General features: G+C 40.4%; 1 long non-coding RNA gene across 1 annotated transcript; it reads left to right on the forward strand.

The window, feature by feature from the left end:
- The first annotated feature begins 2,974 nt into the window (after positions 1 to 2,974).
- Positions 2,975 to 22,050, forward strand: LOC143846043 (uncharacterized). Its single transcript, XR_013234631.1, has 3 exons — positions 2,975 to 3,404; positions 21,627 to 21,762; positions 21,945 to 22,050. It is a non-coding gene; the product is annotated as an uncharacterized LOC143846043 (long non-coding RNA).
- The last annotated feature ends 128 nt before the right edge of the window (positions 22,051 to 22,178 follow it).

A 22,178-nucleotide genomic window follows, 5' to 3' on the forward strand; every position in this document is an offset into this window, starting at 1 on the left:
GCAAAGAATCATCATCGTCTATACGAACCAACCTAGCAGCATTGTGGTCAAGGATGTCGAGGCATCTGAGGGTGAAGATGTTGCTGAAGTCCACCACCTCACAGTTGAAGAGGCTTCCGACGACGAAGATCCGGAAGGGCTTCAAGATGCTCCGCCTACCTTTGAAGACGGGGGGCAGGCCACCATGGACGAGCTCAAGCAAGTCAACCTTGGTACTGAAGAAGACCCACTACCTATTTTCGTCAGTGCCTTGCTAACACTTGAAGAAGAAGCCGAGTACATGAAGCTTCTACTCAAGTACAAAGATGTTTTCGCTTTGAGTTACAAGGAGATGCCTAGGCTCGATCCAAAGATCACAGTGCACCACTTGGTTGTCAAGCATGGCGTCCGCGGGAAACATAGCCCAATTTCTCTTCTTTCTTTTTTTTAGGGGCCCACCCAATTTCTGTGGTAGTTCGAGCTTGCTTCTAACAACAAACAAGGGAGTCTATTCCTCTCCTTACTCGCCTAAACCTTGGAGGACTCTAGCCGTTCGATCTATAAGATCCCACATATTATGGAAACCTCTATAAATCGGAGGGTTAGGATCATCCTATTGAAATGATTTTTGGGGATCTTCTTATTTACATTATGGCCCATCAAATGGACGGTATGGATAATCCTACGGTGTAGGCCGTACAGTACCATATAAATTCTCTTACAAAAGGTTAGATTGTTGTAAGATTAGGCTTAGAAAATTGTTTGTTTTTTTTTTTTTTGTTCTAACATCAAGATAATTAATTCTTATTAGCACAGGGAGGAATATTGGAGGAGAGATATAGGGAAATGTTGTCAGTATTTTGATGATCTCACTCCTCGCTTTATCAAAAGTATGGTATGGCCCTCACCACAGGATGATCCAAATTGCCCATTAGATGGGCCACAGCCTAAATAGGTTGTGCCCCAAAAAATCATTTCCATAGGTTGATCCTAATCCTCCGATCTATAGCCACATCCTAAATAGGTTGTGCCCCAAAAATCATTTCCATAGGTTCATCCTAACCCTCGGATCTAAATGTTAAAGGGTTAAAATGTTTGGCAGTGAAATTTGATTTAAATGTTGTGTTTAATACAGTGGATAGTATTAGTGTAAGATGGTATTTTACTGACTTCATGAATTTATAAACAGGTTACATGTTATTATTTTATTTATTTACTCGTGAATTTATAGATGCTTTTGGTAACAACTAGCGGTTGGCACTAGAGGTGTATACTGGGTTAGGCTCAACTCGAACTCGACCGGTTCCACACTATTTCAGTTCGGGTAATTGGGTTGGCATTTTCTCAGGATGGGTTGGGTTAGGCTTGGGAGAATCCAATCCGATTTAATTCCAGGTTGGGTTAGGATTGAGGCCCTGGGCAACTCAACCGGACTTTGCCTTCCCCTAATTTTGTTTTGATTTTCAACTCCGCAAACCAAGCAATTTGTGATAATTTGATGATCAAGACTAAGACTGAGTATAGCTAGGTGTTTGCTTGGTTTGAGAAAATGTTAATTACCCATTGTGGCATCATTTATTTTGTAATTCTTTTTATAAGGCGACAAACAATACGATATCTTATTGAGATTACATGCATAAATTATCACATATGCATATCTAATGCTTCAATATTTGGTTTATGACATAAGTGGATCTAACCATAGTTGTGAAGTTTTCGAATCTGGATCCGTATAATCGAAGAAATTTGAAATAGTCGAAAAAAATTTATCCCCCATTTTAAACTTTACAAATTATGAATGATTAAAAATACAATTTTGAGAAACAATTCGTCAAATTCTCATAAATTATTCGTAAATCTAAGAAGAAATTCAAAACAAAAATTGAGCTCACATCCTAATTTTTTACGTGTTTCATTGGGCTTTTTCTTATTCCGAGCAGCCACCCGATGAATGAAGACAAAATCTGCTAAATTGATGGATGCTAGCAAATCCTGGTAAAATTAGAAGAGAACATGGGCAGTGATAAATAGGCCCCTATGAGTCAAATTCTCATAAGGGGTCAAGAAACAATTGCCAATGGGGGACAAAAATTAGGCGGAATTATCAACAGGACCCGTGTTTTTCAGAAATTATCAACGAGGGACAAAAGAGGTCTTGTCATTAAAAGCTGGACGAAAATGCCCTTTTCTTAAGCAACACGTTTTGCTTTTTCACTTTTTCCTCTTCTCTCTTCTTTCCCTCTTTTTTTTACTTTTTTATTTTCAACTTTGTTTTTTTACCTTACCAATCATCTTCTTCATCATTTAGCCACCATTAGAGGCGAGAAAGCTCCAAAACTTGAAACGTGAGTTCATTCCCATCTATCTCTCTATATCTAGGTTTTATTTTTTCATTTGTTTTAGGGTTTTGCATTTATCCTTCTCCCTTTCAATGGATGATGAGGAAGATGAATCGTAGGGTAGAAAGAAAATAACTGTGGAAATGAACGAGTAAAAAAAAACAGAAAGTAAAAACGTGTTCATAAGGGGATTAAATAAGCTCATTCGGAATTTGGTAACCCCATTTTGATACTCGATAACCCCATCCACGCCTCGTTGTAATTGGCTATTTTATGAGGAGGGATTGAGGGCGTCTTACTCGGTGAGATCACCCGTATAATTTGTCTGTCATTTTCCATAGTCAATGGATCAATGGTATAGATCATCTGATCAAGTCGTTGGTTGCCCCTTATAACCTGATTTGACCGAAAAATGGGCAACTTTAGGTCAAATCACGTTAGAAGGGGGGTGTGCAATTACTGCAAAATATCATCTCCCAAATTTTGGGTAGTTTCCTTTTTAGCAAGCGTCATCCACGTGGTACGAAATTTGCTTGTATCAGGAGTTTCCTTTTTCTAAGTGACCGTTGGAGAACGGACGGAATATATCCCGTCTCCTTTTCTCCCTCCCTCCCTCGCGCGTCCATTTCCCCGCGGTCTCTCTCTCTCTCTCTCTTCCTCAGAAACCCTAAAAAATGCGAAAACCCTAAAAAAAAAAAAAATGCGGAAACCCTAAAGTCTCTCTCCTAGCTTTTTTTCTCTTTGGCCCGATGAAGATTTCCTCCGCCTTCTAAAATCTTCTCTCCTCTCTCTCTCTCTCTCTGCTCTGTATACCCAGGAACTCGATCCTTCTCACAAACCCTATCTCGGATGATGGGGGTGGATCATGAGATCAATGAAGAACCCTAGCACGATCGGATACTCTCTCATTGATTGCTCTGATTTTTTCCCTCTTTCCTCAAAGAATCTTCTCCACTTTCTCGGATCGGACAGATCTGCGCATTGAATCGACACTGCGAGCAACGGTTTGCGGAAATGTACGTGTCAAACGGCAACCATAAAGCTTGCCGATTTCGCCCATGGACCACCAATATTCAATCATCAGAGGTTTAGTGCTTGGATCCTATCACTATCTTTCCTTATCATGTTGTTTCTCCTCTTTTAATTTTATTTTACAAAATATTTATCGTGAATTGTAGCCCCTTATCTTTATATTAGAAGGTGAATTTAGGTAAAAGGTCACTTTTGTTTTGCTATATTGAGTATATTCCTTTTATTTTCTTTTATGCATCCAAGAATAGCTTTGATGTCTCTTATGGGTTTAAATGCAAGCACCATGTCTACAATGCATTTTTCGTTATGTTTCACTCTAAGTCATTTGATTATAATAGGGTTGTTTCTTACATGGGTTTGTGTTTTACTTCCGTGGACATGCCTACTCTTCTTTTTATAATATGTTAATGCATTTTTCGTTATGATCTGCTGTAAGACATCTGATGATAATATGGTTATTTCTTACATGGGTTTGTGTTTTACTTCTATGGATGTTCTCACTTCTTCTATCTATTTCTCTGTTTGTCTCCATTTTTTTTTTATGGGTGTCTCTGTTTGTATCCTTTTCTTACTGTTGAAGCTTTTTTCTATCCATGCATTTCTGTTTCTTGCTTAACTTTTTAATATTTTTTTTTTGCCAAATAAACTTTTCTTTCTACCACCTGTCTCAAAGATCGAGCTTCTAGTACACAATAACTAGAATCATAAGGATGGGGAAGTGACTTCTAGTACACATTCTCTTACGTCGAGATCTTAAGGATGAGGAAGTGACTTCATTTACCGCATTGCTTAATCTTTTAGCCATCTCCTACCTGTCACCACATTTGCCGGATAAATGGATTTGGGGATACCTGATGCTCAAGGTGGTTTCTCTGTCAGAAGTTTCTTTAACACTCTCAGTGATGGAAGCAGACCTAGTTCATGTCGGAAATCTATATGGAAGTCCTCAATCCCTCCTAGAATTGCGGCTTTCACATGGACTGTCTCGCATAGATGCATCAACACGTGTGACAGGTTGCAAAAGAGGTTTATCCAAATGGCAAGCTGGTGCGTGTTGTGTCGCCAAAACGTTGAGACTCTGGACCATGTTCTTCTCCTATGCCCATATTCCTTTTCTGTATTGATGGGGATAATGAGATTTTTCGGTATAACATGGGTCTTTTACAAAAGCGTATCATGGACTTCACTCCATTGGACGAGTTCTTTCCATGGTTGTATTGGGGATGAAATGTGGTCTGAAATAACGTATGCTGTTACCTGGTCACTATGGACTGAATGAAATAATAGGATTTTTAATGAGGCATCCGGATCAGCTGGTACTCAATGCCTCAACATTAAAATGGTCATCATATCGTGGGCTGCTAACAAAGGAAAGATACCGTACACTACTCAACACATTTTGCGGAATAGTATCACCATCATGAAGGAGAAACGTGCAAAGGTTAGAATTACTCCTCGGTGGACGGTCCCACCTGTAGGATGGCTCAAACTGAACTTTGATGGTATTTCTCGGGCAATCCAGGATTAGCGGGGGGGATCGGTGGCGCAATTCGTGATGATGCTGGCAACACGGTTATAAGTTACTCAGGCCCGGCTGGAATATGTGACGCGAATGAGGCCGAGGCAAAAGCATTACTGTTCGGATTAAGAGGGTTCACCCAAAATAATATGGGACCATTAATTGTGGAAGGTGATTCATCTATGTCATTGCGTGGGCAAAGAATCAATGCGCGGGCCTTTGGCGATTAGCTGGTATCATTGACGAAATTCGAGACATTGTAAGGATCATCAAACCTCAACCATAAGAGAAGGACAACCAATTCCATGGCGGACATTTTGGCAAAGGAGGGGACAACGAAGGGGGCGGTCTTGGGGTTTTTGTATCCATCATGGGGATGATGGATACAAAAACCCCAAGATGAGAGCGGAAGCAACCATCTTCGTGAATGAGCCTTAGCGGCAATGTGACTCTGTTTATGGCCGTGTTACGGTCTTGGGGTTTTTGTATCCATCATGGGGGACGTCTTGTCCCCTTCGTATGTAATTCTTGGGTATTGAATAAATTGTTAATTTTTAAAAATAAAATAAAATAACTAGAATCATAAATGTCGAGGCCTCTGGAAGCTTCCACCACCCAAATATGGCATTTTCTACACTTTTTTTGTACATAATATCCCTTTTTGGTATTTTGTAGAAACAAGAAAAAAATATGTTGGTAGAGTTTGAGTTGATCCTAGATAAGGCAAATGGAGCAATCAAAGACCAAGGTCAATTCAAGATGGTCAATGTATATCGGAGAATTTGGATAGACTTAGCAGACATCCACAGACAAATCGCCATAGGCATTTACAAAGTGCAGTTCATAACAACTTTTCAATTTTTTCAATTGTTCCCTTTTAAGACTTGGGATTAACTTTTCAGGCCATAACATATTGTTGGGGGCCTAATCCTTGACAGATTTTTAGGGACTCTGCAATCATTAGTATCAACCGAGCCCATTGACATCCTAAGTATTGCAGCCACCCTTCTTCCATTTGAAATTTCACAGAAACTTCCAAATAATCAAGCTTGATTGAGAGAAAGTAGGCAAGTTTTATCATACTTGGATTTAAAGGAGAGTTTTTGATTTTTTGGGATATTGGTGTGTTGTGCAGCCATGAGGTTTTATCTCAGACATTCCCACCCTCAGTTTATTCTCCCTTCCATTCATTCCAGTGTTTTTTGACAGAACCCAATTCTTAGTTTAGATTTCAAATTGTATTTTTAGTTATCAATCTTACTGATTGTTCTAGAGATGAAGAAAGTTGATTACACAAACAAAACCAACTGTCCATGTTGTTGTCATTTCTCAAACATACTTTGTACCTCAAAGGAAAAGAAAAAGCAGAGGAATTTGTTGTGACAGTTGCAACTTGCAACCAAAACAATCCATCATGAATTACTTGGACATAAAAATAGAATGGGACATGGCTCAAGGACGGCATAGTTACTTCCAGGGAGAATATACAATAAGAGAGCAGTGGACCATCACACCAGAAAATTCTCAGTATCAATTCTATTCCATATGACAGGAAATACTTCAATTCATGATAATTGCAAATAATTTCAAATAGATTTCAATTTAGGGTTAAATATTCTGTTGACACGAGAGGAATGGATCACCTATTGATTTAACTGGGTACAATCAAAGATGGAATCTTCCACGATGCATTTGAAAAGAGATCAACACTGCTAGATTCACCCATTATAAAAGTAATGGGGGCAAGTGCACTGCTAACACTACGATGCTGCCAAACTTTATTCAAGGCCGTGAACTTAGGATAGTGTGAGATACACCTGGAGAAATAATCAGTTCTCTTCAATCTTCAGCGGCTTGGCCAGATTTTTGATCTCAAAGGGTTGGGAAGATCAATTCTTAGAGGTTGGAATGATGACACTCCCTAGACTTGTTTTCCACCATTGTCCTCTACTATTTTCAGAGGATCAAAACGTTGAGAGTAAACCATTCATATTTAACTTTGCTTGGTGTGAAATCCATAGAATTGAGATTTAAATTGGTAACGAAGGAAGAGTGAAGAATTGTTGGTTCAAATATTACACTCCATGGGGAAACAAAATTACTTTAAAGACAAGCTGAAATCCTAGAATACCAATTCATTTAGGGCCCGTTTGGATACCTCATATATTGTATTTGGGTTTGGAATTGAGTTTTGAATACAAAATGAATAGATCTGGCAGGCTCATGTTGAGGGAGAGAGAGTGGGAAGGGGTAGTTCCTAGTGGAGGGGAGAGGTTAGGAGCAAAGAAGGTGAAGGAAACTGCCAGATCTGTGGATTTCCAATTTCTTATTTGCACAGCTTATTTGGAAATCTAATTTTTTTCATTGTCAGTTGCTAAATTGGAAAACCAAGAATTTGATCGGATCCAAATTACAATGCAAAAAGGGCTGCAAATATGAGAAATCCAAATCAAAATCTTCTCTGCATCCAAACGGGCCCTTAAAGCTTGTACAAATCACATGGACGAGCTCTTATGCATGATTAAGCATATCAACACAATGAGCGAAAATAACAATACGATGAGTGAAAATAGAGACCTATCAGCGAGTGAAGCTCAATTATATACATGGAGGATTAGAAAATATACATAGACACATCCTTACGTGGGAAGAAGTTAGTTGGACACAAAAATCGCATGCTACATGGCTTAAGGATGACATAATTTAATATATAGAAGAAAGATACAGTGATTAGTTTCAAAAAAAAAAAAGATACGATGATTGCAGTGGGCCATCACACCGAAATATTCTCAGCATAGATTCGATTCAAGATGTCAGGAAATGATTCGATTGTAGAAGATTGTGAACAATTTCAAATGGATTCTAACTGGGGTCTACATGAGATGATGGGATCGCCTATGGATGTAACTGGGTGCAGTTGCAATATGGAATTTTTTGTGATGTATTGGGAAGTGATTAGCACTACCGGATTCACTCATCACACCGAAATATTCTCAGTATAGATTCGATTCAAGATGTCAGGAAATGATTCGATTGTAGAAGATTGCAACAATTTCAAATGGATTCTAACTGGGGTCTACACGAGAAGATGGGATCGCCTATGGATGTAACTCGGTGCATTTGCAATATGGATTTTTCTACGATGTATTGGGAAAGTGATTAGCACTGCCGGATTCACTCATGATAAAAGTATGAGATACACGACTAGTAGTAGGAAGTAGGGGTGGACATGGTTCGGTTCCGGGGTATACGCAGAACCGAACCATATACAATCGGTTCCCGGAATTTGGAACCAGAACCGAACCATATATACTTTGGAACCCGAACCGAACCGAACCGATCAAGTTCGGTTCGATTCTGGGTTTACCCAACCTTTATTTTATAATTTTTTTCCACATAACTATGGAGATTTTATTCGTTTTTAATAACTTATGATTAAAACTTTAAAAGGCAGAGCAAAACGTTAAAGGGGGGTGAATTTATCCTCAAGCAATAAGTGTAAAGTCTAAAGCATTTTTTTTCTCACGAAAACCATATTGGAGGAGGGTGATTTTATCCGATCGGAGTGTGGGGGGGGGGGATATGATCCTACTCGGTTCTTGGTTCTCGGTTCCAGGATCCCAAACCCAGAATCGAACCACATTCTCATGGTTCCAGGAACCGGAACCGAACCACCAAATCCTAGAACCGAAGCGAGGAACCGAACCGAACCAAATAGGCCGGTTCGGTTCGGTTCTTCGGGTTGAACCGGAACCATGTCCACCCCTAGTAGGAAGCAGTCAATCTTTATTCAAGATCAAAAACTTATTAACTTGCCAAAGAATGGTATGAGATACACGACTAGTAGTAGAAACCAGTCAATCTTTATTCAAGATCAAAAACTTATTAACTTGCCAAAGGGGATGGTGTGAGATACACTTGAACCAACAATTAGTTACCTTCAATCTTCAGCGGCTTGGATAGATTTATTATGATCTCAAAGGATTGGAGGATCATTTCTTGGAGGTTGGAGTGATGGCTCTCCTGAGACTTAACTTGGCATAGCGCGAAATTCGTGTAATTGAGATTGGAATTGCTAGCTGGCAGAAAGAGTGCAGAATTGATGGTTAGAATGATGCACTTTATGGGCAAACTGAAATACTTTAAGGAGAAGCCGAATTCCTGCTATACAAATTTATTTAAAGTTCTTATAGATTGCATGGATGAGCTCTTAAGCATGATCGAGCATATCAACACGAGTGATGATAGAGAACTATCAAAGAGTGATTCATAAAAAAATGGAGGCTTAGACTACATACAAAGACACATCCTTAAGTGGGAGGAAATTAGTTGTAGATAAATATCGCATACTATCAAAGAGTGATTCATAAAAATGGAGGCTTAGACTACATACAAAGACACATCCTTAAGTGGGAGGAAATTAGTTGTAGATAAATATCGCATACTACATGACTTAAGGATGGCGTAATTATTATCTTGAAGAACGTTACAATGAATGCAGTGGGCCATGCTCCCGGAAAATTCTCAGTATCGATTATATTCAAGATGACTTAAAAATGATTCGATTCAAGGTGATTGAAAACAATTTCGAATGGATTTTAACTGGGTACTCTTGACAAGAGAAGAAGAGATCTCCTATGGATGTATCTGGGGGTGCAATCCCAAGATAGAATCTTCCATGATGTATTAGGGAAGAGAAACACTCCTAGATTAACCCATGAGATAAGTAATGTTGCAGATACACCACTCGTAGTAGGAAGCTCTTGAACTGTATTGAAGATCATTAACTTATTAAGATGTATCTGGGTGCAATCCCAAGATAGAATCTTCCATGATGTATTAGGGAAGAGAAACACTCCTAGATTAACCCATGAGATAAGTAATGTTGCAGATACACCACTCGTAGTAGGAAGCTCTTGAACTGTATTCAAGATCATGAAGTTATTAACATGCCAAAGGATGATGTGAGTAAAACTTGGACCAACAATCATTACCTCTCAAATCTTCAGCGGCTTGGACCGATCTATGATCTCAAAGGTTTGGGAGGATCAATACTTGAAGGTTGGATACATGGTCCTCCCTAGACTTATTTTCTACCACTGTCATATATTATTCTCGTGGATCAAAAGTTTGAGAGTAAACTATTCAGATTTTAACTTGGCTTGGCACGAAATCCATGGAATTGAGACTGATTTCATAACCGGTGGAAAGTGTGGGTAATTGATGGTTAAAAAAATTACACTTCAGGGGCAAAGTTAAATATATAAAAGAGAACCTGAAATCCTGGAGGCTGGCTTATAAAATATACAAAGATACATCCTTAAGTGGGAAGAAATTAGTTGAGGACAAAATACATCCTACATGACCTAAAGATGGCATAATTATTATCTTGAAGAAAGATACAATGTATGCAGGTTGACATCGTAACAAAACCAATTCTCCATGTTGTTGTCATTTCTGAAACATACTTTGTACCTCAGAGGAAAAGAAAAAGCAATGGAATTTGTTGTGACAGTTGCAACTTGCAACCAAAACAATCCGCCATGAATTACTTGGAGATAAAAATCGCATGGTGCATGGCTCAAGGATGGCATAATTACTACGAGGAAGAAATACACAATAAGAGAGCAGTAGGCTATCACATCGGAAAATTCTCAATATCAATTCTATTTCATATGACAGGAAATGCTTCAATTCATGTTAATTGCAAATAATTTCAAATGGATTTCAACTTAGGGTTTACTATTCTGTTGACACGAGAGGAAGGGATCACCTATGGATTTAACTGGGTGCAATCAAAGATGGAATCTTCCATGATGTATTTGGGAAGAGATCAACACTAGACCTGGCAAAATCGCACCCGTACCCGCAGGTACACCCGGCCCGTAGGTAAATTCGCCGGTACGGGTACCTATTTCCCTACCCGTCAAAAAATATACCCGTACCCGTGACTAGCGGGTGGGTCTGGGTCGGGCCCCGGTGCCCGCGGGTTGCCCGTGGGTTACATACCTAGGGTTAGTAAATACTAAAAAAAAGTAGACAAAAGTCGATTCATTTTGTTTTTTCTTCACTTCTCTCTTTCCCTCTCTAACCAATCACCAGTGACGAAACAAGAGACTAAGAAAGTTGGAGTATTAGAGAAGAAGACCACCACTTCGCTGCAGCCACCACCTCTCCCATCTCCGGCCATCGTCGACAGCCACGCCGCCGCCAAACCGCCTGTCCTATCACCGCCTTCACCACCTCTACCCACCCAAATCCTAACCCAACTTTGCCGCTATCACCATCCACCTCTAACCACCACCATCCGCCACCGGCCCAATTGCCATTGAACCACCACTTCATCTGCCATCTCCCCAAACCCTAACACCACAACCCGAAGTCCCGAACCCACTTTTAAATTATAACCCGTCAAAACCCTAATCGATTAGATCCCCTTAATTAGAAATAATTGACAGCACTAGAATTATCTTTACTAGAATTATCTCCATCAAGATTCAACAATTAGGTAATTTATATTTTGTGCAGCAGAAAAGTTGTTGGGCAATAGAACTATAGAAGGGCTTCTGCATCTCTTAAGAAAGATAAAGCTTGTGAAAATCAAAACATAAAAAAAAATTAAGAAAAAAATTGCCGGGTTAGCCGCGGGTTTACCCAACCCGCACGGGTTGGGTCTGGGTACATAAAAAACCTACCTGTAGAATCCCGGGTATTTTTTACCCGTACCCACGGGTATCGTACCCGCACGGGTCGTACCCGTACCCGCGCGGGTTACCCGTTTGCCGGGTCTAATCAACACTGCTAGATTCACGTATTATAAAAGTAAGGGGGGCAAGTGCACTGCTAACAGTAGGATGCTTTCAAACTTTATTCAAGGCCATGAACTTATTTACATCCCAAAGGATAGTGTGAGATACACTTGGAGAAACAATAAGTTCTCTTCCATCTTTAGCGGCTTGGCCAGATTTTTTATCTCAAAGGGTTAGGAAGATCAACTGTTAGAGGTTGGAATGATGACATGACTTGTTTTCCACCATTGTCCTCTACTGTTTTCAGAGGATCAAAACTTTGAGAGTAAACATTCATATTTAACTTTGCTTGGTGTGAAATCCATAGAATTGAGACTAAAATTGGTAATGCGGGGAAGAGTGCAGAATTGATGGTTCAATTATTACACTCCATGGGCAAACAGAAATACTTTAAAGACAAGCTGAAATCCTAGAATACCAATTCATTTAGGGCCCATTTGGATACCTCAGATTTTGTATTTGGATTTGGAATTGATTGGTAATGCGGGGAAGAGTGCAGAATTGATGGTTCAATTATTACACTCCATGGGCAAACAGAAATACTTTAAAGACAAGCTGAAATCCTAGAATACCAATTCATTTAGGGCCCATTTGGATACCTCAGATTTTGTATTTGGATTTGGAATTGAGTTTTCGGTACAAAATGAATAGATCTGCCAGCTCATGTTGAGGGAGACAGAGAGGGAAGGGGGTAATTCCTGCTGCAGAGGTGAGGTTGAGGAACCAAGAGGGTGAAGGAAACTGCCAGATTTGTGGATTTCCAATTTCTTATGTTCACAGCTTATTTGGAAATCAGATTTTTTTCACAATCAATCGCTGAATTGGAAATTCAAGGATTTGATCGGGATCCAAATGTCAACGCAAAAAGGGCTGCAAATGTGAGAATTCCAAATCAAAATCTTCTTGGCATCCAACGGGGCCCTTAAAGCTTGTACAAATCACATGGACGAGAAATGAGCGAAAATATGAACACAGTGAGCAAAAATAGATATGCGTAAGAGCTTGTCCATGTTATTTGTACAAGCGAGATTATCAACACAATGAGCGAAATTGTAGACCTATCAGAGAGTGAAGCTTAGTTATACATGGAGGATTAGAAAATATACAATGACACATCCTTTTGTGGGAAGAAGTTAGTTGGACAGAAAAATCACATGCTACATGGTTTAAGGAGCACATAATTATTATCTAGAAGAAAGATACAATGATTAGTTTCAAAAAAGAAAGATACGATGATTGCAGTGGGGGCCATCACACCGAAAAAATTCTCAACGTAGATTCGATTCAAGATGTCGGGAAATGATTCGATTGAAGAAGATTGCAAACAATTTCAAATGGATTCTAACTGAGGTCGCCTATGGATGTAACTGGGCGCAGTTGGAATAAGGAATCTTCTGTGACGTATTGGGGAAGTGATTAACACTGCCAGATTCACTCATGAGAAAAGTATGATATACACAACTAGTAGTAGGAAGTAGTCAATCTTTATTCAAGATCAAAAACTTATTAACTTGCTATAGAATGGTATGAGAAGCACGACTAATAGTAGGAAGCATTCAATCTTTATTCAAGATGAAAAAACTTATTAACTTACCAAATGATGGTGTGAGATACTTTCAATCGTCAGCGGCTTGGATAGATTTATTATGATCTCAAAGGATTGGGAGGATCAATTCTTGGAGGTTGGAGTGATGGCTCTCCTAAGATTTGTTTTTGACTATTGTCCTCTAGGATTTTTGAAAGAGAAAAACTTCAAGAGTAAACGATTGAGACTTTAACTTGGCATGGCGTGAAATTGAGATTGGAATTGGTAACTGGCGGAAAGAGTGCAGAATTGATGCACTTTATGGGCAAACTGAAATACTTTAAGGAGAAGGCGAATTCCCTATATACAAATTCATTTAAAGTTCTTATAGATTGCATGGACGAGCTCTTAAGCATGATCAATCATATCAACACGAGTGATGATAGAGAACTATCAAAGAGTGAAATTCATCAAAGATGGAGGCTTAGATTACACATAAAGACACATCCTTAAGTGGGAGGAAATTAGTTGTAGATAAATATCGCATAGTACATGGCTTAAGCATGGCATAATTATTATCTTGAAGAACGTTACAATGAATGCAGTGGGCCATGCTCCCGGAAAATTCTCAGTGTCGATTAGATTCAAGATGACTTGAAAATGATTCGATTGAAGGTGATTGAAAACAATTTCAAATGGATTTTAATTGGGTCCTCTTGACACGAGAAGAAGGGATCTTCTATGGATGTATCTGGGTGTAATCCCAAGATAGCTTCTCCATGACGTATTAGGGAAGAGAAACACTTCTGGATTCACTCATGAGCATGGCTTTAAATTTCGGCCAAAACATTTCGTTTTTGCCGAAATATTTTGGTTTCGGCACAAACTGAAATGAAATTCACATGAAGTCGTTTCTTTACAAGATTTGGCCGAAATTCCGAAATTTCGCAAAGATGTCGCTGAAATTTCATTTTTTGGACTTTTTTACAAAATTTCCACAAAAAATTTAAAAATTTACACCGAAATGTTATAATTTCCACCAAAATAGCTGAAATTTCAACCGAAATCGCCAAAATTGACACCGAAATTTTAGACATTTCTGTCGAAATTTAAAAAAAATCATATTTTTACATGATTTCGGCCCGAAACCGAAACATTTCGGTTTCGGTGGTGGCCGAAACCAACACCGAAACTGACCGACACCGAAACCGAAATTTAAAACCTTGCCTGTGAGATAAGTAATGGGGGGCAGATACACCACTCGTAGTAGGGGAAGCTCTTGAACGGTATTCAAGATCATCAATTTATTAACATGCCAAAGGATGGTGTGAGTAAAATTTGGACCAACGATCATTACCTATCAAATCTTCATCGGCTTGGACCGATCTATGATCTCAGAGTATTGGAAGGATCGATACTTGAAGGTTGGATACATGGTCTTTCCTAGACTTATTTTCTACCATTGTCATATATTATTTTTGGGGATCAAAAGTTTGAGAGTAAATTATCCAGATTTAACGGGGGGCAGACACACCACTCGTAGTAGGGGAAGCTCTTGAACGGTATTCAAGATCATCAACTTATTAACATGCCAAAGGATGGTGTGAGTAAAATTTGTACCAACCATCATTACTTTTCAAATCTTCAGCGGCTTGGACCAATCTATGATCTCTAAGTATTGGAAGATCGATACTTGAAGGTTGGATACATGGTCTTTCCCTAGACTTATTTTCTACCATTGTCATATATTGTGTCGGGGATCAAAAGTTTGAGAGTAAATTATCCAGATTTAACTTGGCTTGGTGTGAAATCCATAGAATTGAGACTGATTTCAAAACCGGTGGAAAGTGTGCGTATTTGATGGTTAAAAAAAAATTACATTTCACGGGCGAAGTTAAATATTTAAAAGTGAACCTGGAATCCTGGAGGCTGGCTTATAAAATATACAAAGATACATCCTTAATTGGGAAGAATTTTTTTTATCTTGACGTAATGATGGCATAATTATTTATCTTGAAGAAAGATACAATGTTATGCAGTTGGACATCGTAATGAAAAATTTTCATGAATGGAAATAATTTGATTCAAGATGATTATAAAAATTTCAAATTGATTGTAATTGGGCTCTATTGTCCCCTCTTGACACGAGAAGGGATAAACTACGAATTTAACTAAGTGCAATCCTAAGAGGGAACCTTCAATGATGTATAGGGGAAGAGCTAAACACTGCTAGATTAACCCATGAGAAAAGTAATGGGGGCTGATACCACTAGTAGTAGGAAGCTGCCAAACTTTATTTAAAATCATGAACTTTTTAAGATGCCAAAAGATTGTGTGAGTTGCACTTGCACCACCCTTCACAGTGGCTCGGACGAGTTTATGGTCTCAAAGGATTGAGAGGAGAAATTATTGGAGGCTGGAATGATGGCTCTCCCTAGGCTTATTTTCGACCATTTTGTGCTACTATTTTCCGAGGTTCAAAACCTTGCAAGCTCTTGAGCATGATCGATCATATCATCACTACGAGCGAAGATAGAGAATGAAATTCAATCAAAGATGGAGGCGTAGGCCAAGGAAGCAGGAATCTTCCCTTGCATTGGGGGATCACGATTCCCCAGAACCCGATTCCGAATCAGGAATCTCGACGCTTCCCCAAAAAGTGGGAATCGTGCTTCCCCAACAATGGGTCCCCAAAATGGGAATCACGCATCCTCAAAATGGGAACGCGCTTCCCCGTTGTTTCCTATCGTTTTAATTATATGGGAATCACAAAAATGGGAAACACGCTTCCCCTGCGCTTCCCCACGGCTTCCCTTCCCGCTTCCCCGGCGTTTTCCCCGACCCTTCACGCTTCCTGCTTACCACTATCCCGAGAGCCTTCGCTTCCCACTTTCCACTTTCGCTTCCCGCTCTGGCAACCTTGGCTTAGACAGTGTACAAAGTCACATATTTAGCCATAACACCGATTCTTCTGTTGACACGGGAAGAAGGGATCACCTATGCATGTAAATTGGTGCGATTCCAAGATGGAATCTTCCATGATGTATTGGGGAATAGAAACATTGCTAGATTAACCCATGAGAAAAGTAATGGGAGTCAGCTACCCTACCACTAGTAGTAAGCTCTCAAGCTTTACTCAACATCATGAACTTATGGACATACCAAAGGATGGTTGGAGATGGAATTGGACCAACAATCAGTTACCTTCTATCTTTAGCATCCTAGCCAGATTTATGATCTCAAAAGATTGGGAGGATCAATTCTTGGACGTCAAGATGATGTGGTGTCCCTAGATTTGTTTTCGACCATTGTCCTCTACTATTTTCAGTGGATCAAAACTCCGAGTGTAAACTATTCATATTTAACTTGGCTTAGTGTGAAATCCATAGAATTGGGATTGAAATTGATAACTGGTGGGACGAGTGCAGAATTGATGGTTAAAAAATTACGCTTCAGGGGCAAACTGAAATAATACTTAAAGGAGAAGCTGAAATCCTGGAATGCCAATTCATTTAAAAATCTTATTAATCACTTTGGCGATCTCTTTAACATGGCCGGGCATATCAATACAATGAGCGAAGATAAACCTATCAGAGAGTGAAATTCAATGAAAGATTGATGTAGAGATGACCCGGCATAAGTTTTTATTGCGGCGGGGTTATTCAAGCTATCTTTGAATGGAGTGGCCAATCACCTTGCAAGTGTATCTTACTGCTCAAATTTTTTTCATGGGCTAGTAGAAAGGTCACCATGTGGGAGTCTTGTAGGGGAGTTCATAGAGCGCATATAAAAACAAAAAGGACTGGAGATACGTGTGTCCCTTTGGAAGATTGGAAAGAGGTAGACTTGAATGTAAAGGAGTTATGAATGGAATAAGGTTGCCTGCATAGCAAGTAACCTAAATTGGAATACCAATTCATTTAAAGCTCTTATAAATTGCATAGACGAGCTCTTCTCCAGATATGTTATCTCTACGGATTAGGAGGGTCAATTCTTGGAGGTTGGAATGATAACTCTCTGTAGACATGTTTTCGATTCCAGATGACTAGGAATGATTCAATTCAAGATCGTTGCAAACAATTTTTAACTCGGGTATACGGTCGTTTAGACTCGAGAAGAAAGGATTGTGGACATTCAAAAAAGTTGTCTGTACAAAGTTACAAAATTATCCCCAATCTCTTAAGTGGGCCTCATACCCATGGAAAAGGGTTTTTACATGTAAGTGTCCCACATTGGGCCCAGATGGGAGGCCCACCAACAAGCAGCCCAAGGGGCCAGCAATTCAGGTACAACTCCCGCCACCAAACCCAAAAAGAAAGAAAGAAAGAAAGAGGTAGTAGGACCCACAACCACTTACACCACTATGCAAAGTTGTTGTGGCTAGTTATTGCTTGAGAAAGGGGAGTATATAAATGTATTTCCTCTATTTTCTAAAGAGAGAAATCAAAAGTAGAAAAAAAGAAAGGCAAGAAGGAAAAGAAAGATATAGAGAAAAAGCTACTTTGAGAGAAGAAAAGCTCTCCCTCAACAAGACAATCAAGTTAAGCTCTCCCTCAACAAGGCAATCAAGTAAAGATCTCCCTCTACAAAAAACAATCAAGTACTTAAAAAGACTCTCAGGAAGATCAAGCCATCACACAAGGTCTTTCATTGGAGGAAATCCACACATCTTCACAGCCGATAAAGCGTAAATCCCAGAGTGAAGTTCAAACTTCTTCAAACACCGAGGAATGAGAAAATTCCGCCGTGAAAGCCCTTGTCTTCATCACATTGATCGTTAATAAGAGGATTCCAGAAAGTTGTACCGCATTTTGATTAATTATAATTTGTCGTGAATTTTGGGGCATTGAATTTGTGAAATTTGTATCGAAAAATTTCAGGCACTCCCGGAAATGCAACATTCACCTACTCTCAACAATACAGAAATGCTGGGAAAAATGGAACCGCTTCTACACTAATTGATACAACCGGGGGAAGATTAACGCACCGAGCTCCTCTCCCTCCACCAACAATCCTGTTGGCCCTGTAATGCGCGCTAAGACGATGGCGGAACTCTTACAACTCATGGAGCCCGTCGACTACGTCAAAGGGCAACCGGTGACAGAATTTGTCTCTATTCCAAGGGACCAAATCAGATCTCTCTGGATACTCTACAAGTTCGAGATCAGGTACCGGGTCGAGGACCGGATCTACATCTGCGCTCTCCCTGTCCCAAGGAAGCTCTCTCCTCATCCAACATGCGATGATGGTTGACGCCACTACCCTCGAGGAGCAAGTCATTCGCATGGCTAAGCCACTCGAACGACTAAAAAAGGGAGTCGAGGAAAAGGATCTTCAAATCGCCGAACTCATGAACAAGCTCGAGTCGAACCATCACCAAGGATCGAGCATAAATCCATCCCACCCGTCGGGATTCACCCTGCAAGTGGAGGCCTCTAGTTCTAGACAACAAAAACAACTACAATAGTAGGAGAGTGCACGCCACCCCACCTTGAACATTCCCACACTGAATGTTCCCCAGGCCTCCGTGGTGTCGCTGTCGGTTCAACAACTTCAAATCATTATAGCAGACACAATCCATTTTCAATACGGAGGTGCTACTCAATCTTCCTTTGTCAATACCAATCCTTACTCGCAACGCATCGGGGATTTGTGCATGCCCACTGGATACCAACCTCCCAAGTTCCAAGAGTTCGAAGGGAAGGGTAACCCGAAGCAACACATCGCCCACTTCGTGGAGACATGCAACAGCGCCAGGACATTCGGTTATTTCATGGTGAAACAATTTGTCTGTTCACTCCGTGGTAACACGTCCGACTGGTACACGAACCTCGAGCCTGATTCCATCAACTATTAGGACCAACGAGCGCTAGTCCCTCAATTGCTTTTACATTACTTGCGGGACTGTAAGCATGGTGGAGCTCGCTGCCACTCGACCGAGGAAGGATGTGCTAGTTGTCGAATACATCGAATGATGGAGAAACCTGGCCCGTAATAGCAAGGACCGTCTTGCACCACAATCAGCAATTGACATATGCTTACAGGGTATGCACTGGGGGCTTCTTTACATCCTCAAGAGAATCAAGCCTCAATCTTTTGAAGAGTTGGCCACTCGGGCTCAATCTTTTGAAGAGTTGGCCAACTTGAGCGCGAGTTCCTCAATCGCTTCTACATTACTCGCAGGACTGTAAGCATGGTGGAGCTCGCCGCCACTCGACAGAGGAAGGATGAGCCAGTCGTCGAATACATCGAATGATGGAGAAACCTTGCCCTCAATAGCTCAATAGCAAGGACCATCTTGCAACATAATCAACAATTGACATGTGCTTACAGGGTATGCACTGGGGGCTTCTTTAAATCCTCAAGGGAATAAAGCCTCAATCTTTTGAAGAGTTGGCCACTCAGGCTCATGACATGGAGCTCAACGTCGCCACTCGTGGAGATCATCTCGTGGATCCTCGTAAAGATGAGACTAAGAAGGTAGGAAGATCCTCTAAGGCGAAGGAGGGGTCATGAGTACCACCACCGAGCGGATCAAGATCGGCAAAAAGGAGAAAGTCGAGCCTGTTCCAATCCAAGCAAAGGGAAGGCCAAGATGAGCCTTAAGGAGGAGTTGGAGCAAAAGCAGTACCCTTTTCCAAACCTTGAAGTCTCAAGATTGCTAGATGACCTCTTCAAGCTCAAGTTGATAGAGTTGCCACCCTCGAAACGACCCTCGAAGCAGGAAAGGTGAATGATCCTAAGTTTTGTCGCTACCATCGAGTGGTCGGCCACCCAATTGAGAAGTGTTTCATCTTTAATGAGGAGATCATGGAGCTAGGTCGTGATGGAAATATCGATCTCAGCTTAGATGATGTGGCTGCCACCAACATGACGACGATCGTCTTTGGGTCCTTTGATCCAATCCATCTTTTGACACCATGACACCACCTTTAGATCCGGCACTACTCTGTTGAGGCATAAAGATTTCATCAACTTCGGTGCAAAGACCATGGCACATGGGGCAAGCTCTTCCCCACTCCTCAAGTGAACAACCTTCCCCAACTGGGGGCACCATTCTACCACCACAGGAACAGGTGCCCGTGGATGATGATGGATGGTCGTCACTCACCGTAGACGTCTGGCTCCCCAACAGCGTGTCATGCTTCATCGACGCGCAAGGCGGAATCGGAGGACTCGACCTAACACGAGGCCGAGAAGGAGAAGGGCAACATGGGAAAGTAGGGTGCCTTGAGTGCCACCCGCCAACCCACAAGAGATCTTCCGCCAGCCTCCTCGTAGGCCAGCTACCCTGTTGTAGTTCATGCCTAAAGAATTCCTTCAAGATGAATGTGTAGCAGTTTACGCTGTTACTTGCGCCGTTTCTGATAAGAACAAGGCCCAAGACGCTTCAAAAAACGACACTTGTCAAAGTGACATTCTTCAAAGTGACAATATTCAAAGCCCTGAAGAGAGGAGCTCCTCGTAGGCTAGTTACCCTGTCGTAGTTCATGCCTAAAGAATTCCTTCAAGAAGAATGTGTAGCAGTTTACGCTGTTACTTGTGCCGTTTCTGATGAGAACAAGGCCCAAGACGCTTCACAAAACGACACTTGTCAAAGTGACATTCTTCAAAGTGACAATATTCAAAGCCCTGAAGAGAGGAGCTGCTTCTTGAAGCCAATGATATGGCCAAACATCTTGGTGAACAAGAATGGGTTTAAAGAAATTGGCTAACAAGAACAAGAGGTCGTAGGGGCTTCTTGGGTGGTAATCTGTTGAACCTGTAAGTGGGTGAAAATTGTGGATGGGTTTTGTGCGGTTAGAAGTGGACTGTTAATCGATCTTGGATTAGGGTGCGGTTTGTAGTAGTCTTGGCTGGAATAAAAGGGGGTTTTTCCATGGGTTTGGTGCCCCTTTAGTCATACCCTGAATATGAGTTTTTAATCCCTGGTTTCCATTCATAATGGTTTGTCGCTTTGGATTGGGTTGAAGTGTTGAACAATGACCACAGTGTTTGGACTTGACTCTATGTTGGAAGTTGTCAGTTGTAGGGTTTTAGGGAAACATCTTAATGAAATGCACAGGGTATGTGCTTGGACTAGACGCTATGTTGGAAGCTGTCAGTTGTAGGGTTTTAGGGAAATTTCTGAATGAAATGCACAGGGTAAGTGCCTGTAGGAAATGCAATAAGTTATGACTGGTTAAATTCTCATCTTATATATTTTGGCCATTCCATGTAGCCGTTTTTTCACTCCATAGCCACAATGGAACATAAATGTTTTGTTTAACATGCATTATGTTTCAATATGTCGTATTCCCATGATTGACTTTTGCTAATTTGCATGGAAAATTTAGTGAAGTCCTACATTATATTTTCGCTTTCTGCCGTTTCTTTCAAGTATCATTCTCGGTCTCATGCTATGTTTTCCCTTTTCCATCCAGGGTGATAATATTCAAGTGACAGTTAACAAGCTCTCATCCACGAAGACGCAACTTCCATATAATTATTATTTCTCGGATTACTGTAAGCCTGACAAAATCATAAACAGTGCTGAGAATTTACGAGAAGTTCTTCGAGGTGACCGCATAGAGAACTCCGTTTATACAGAGTCCTCACAGTTTTCATTCTATAAGTCAATTCCGCGCTTTGAAATTGATAAAAAAGAAAAGGATATTCTGCACTTAAGGCTGGGAGATTTTACTGTTTTGTTTCTCATCATACCATGTTTTCATGCTTTAAATGAATGAAATGTATCTCAGTTTCAGATTAGAGAAGAACAGTCATGCAAGGTGGCCTGTCGAAAAAGCTTGATTCTGAATCTGGGAACAATTTTAAGGAGAAAATTGATGATGAATATCGGTTTAACATCTAAGTCACTAAGTTAATTTTGTACCTCTTCATTACTAAGTAAACGATTTGGTTGGTTTGGTTTTGGTGATTGTTTAAGTTTTACAATTGTAGCACAGATTTGTTATCTCAATATTACTTTGTTA

Source organism: Tasmannia lanceolata, unplaced genomic scaffold (assembly GCF_043159265.1).
Source record: "Tasmannia lanceolata isolate RefF3 unplaced genomic scaffold, GAP_Taslan_0.1 ptg000015l, whole genome shotgun sequence".
Taxonomy (NCBI): Eukaryota; Viridiplantae; Streptophyta; class Magnoliopsida; order Canellales; family Winteraceae; genus Tasmannia; species Tasmannia lanceolata.